This window comes from Babylonia areolata, chromosome 8, assembly GCF_041734735.1.
Source record: "Babylonia areolata isolate BAREFJ2019XMU chromosome 8, ASM4173473v1, whole genome shotgun sequence".
NCBI classification, from domain to species: domain Eukaryota; kingdom Metazoa; phylum Mollusca; class Gastropoda; order Neogastropoda; family Buccinidae; genus Babylonia; species Babylonia areolata.
The window spans coordinates 26,935,984-26,937,088 of record NC_134883.1 but is presented as its reverse complement, the minus strand read 5'-3'; positions in this window follow the sequence as shown (position 1 = coordinate 26,937,088).

The following is a 1,105-nucleotide window of genomic DNA, read 5'->3' as shown; positions in this document are numbered from 1 at the left end:
TGTGTGTGTGTGTGTGTGTGTGTATTTCTGTCTCTCCCATTCCCTCTTTCTTTCTCTTTCTCTTTTTTTGTCCTGCTTTCTCTCTCTCCCTCCTCTCACTTTCTCTCTAGCTCTCCCTCCCTGTCTCCACCATAGTTTGATTATTGCCAGAGATCCTGCCTATCCCTTGCAGAGAAAAGTACCGTGTTCAGGAATGGGGAGAGGGGGGGGCGGGGGGGGTTACTGATATCGGAAACCCATTAGGCAGCGTCGCAGAGGTCGCACAGACAGCTGGAGGCAACCCGCTTGGTCTTGTTCAGTGTACAGGCCTCGATAAGCACTGGTGACACACTGAGCTGGGGAGATCGGGGTCAGCTGGATGACAGAGGAACAAGATTTACGAGAAAGCTTTGGTGTCATGGGGCGGGGGGGGGGGGGGGGGAGATATAGGTTCGTGAGTCTGAAGACGTATGTTGCCAGAATAAGATTACTGTTGGCGTTTTTTTTCTTTTTTTTTCTTTTCTTTCTAAAGAAATGTTGCCAGTTTATTGTTTTGATTAGGTTTGTTGCTTGTGATAGAAGGAAAGAACGTCTGTCAAACCTTCCGCTATCGGTCTGATACCCTGTGCGTTTGTCTCTTCTTTCATCGTTCATCTGTCTTTCTGTCTTTCTGCTTTCATGTCCCTTTCTGTGTTTTCTCCTGCCCGTTTTATTATCTGCGACAGTGCGCCGTTCCCTTTACCCGCAGTTGTACTGTGACGACAGTCTTGTCTATTTGTGTATCACGACCCCCCTCCCCCCCCCCCCCCCACCCCCCTCCCCACCCCCCTAGGGAAGAGGTCGAGAGCTGTTTTAAAACCTAACGCCCACCCCAGTTCACCCGACAAAACAAACAGAATACGGACGTTTTTGTCCCACACAAAATTTATTCACTTCCGCTCTGTCTATCCCGCTCACGCAACCATATACACTCAGCTAATACTTGCAAAAAGCAACAGCAAAACCACATGTACCATTACTACAAAAAACAAAACAAAAAAGAACAGAAGTCACTTGCAAAACCACCTCGCTTCTCCTAAAAAGCAAACCATCCAAAACCCAGACCGGCACACAAAATATTCGTGCT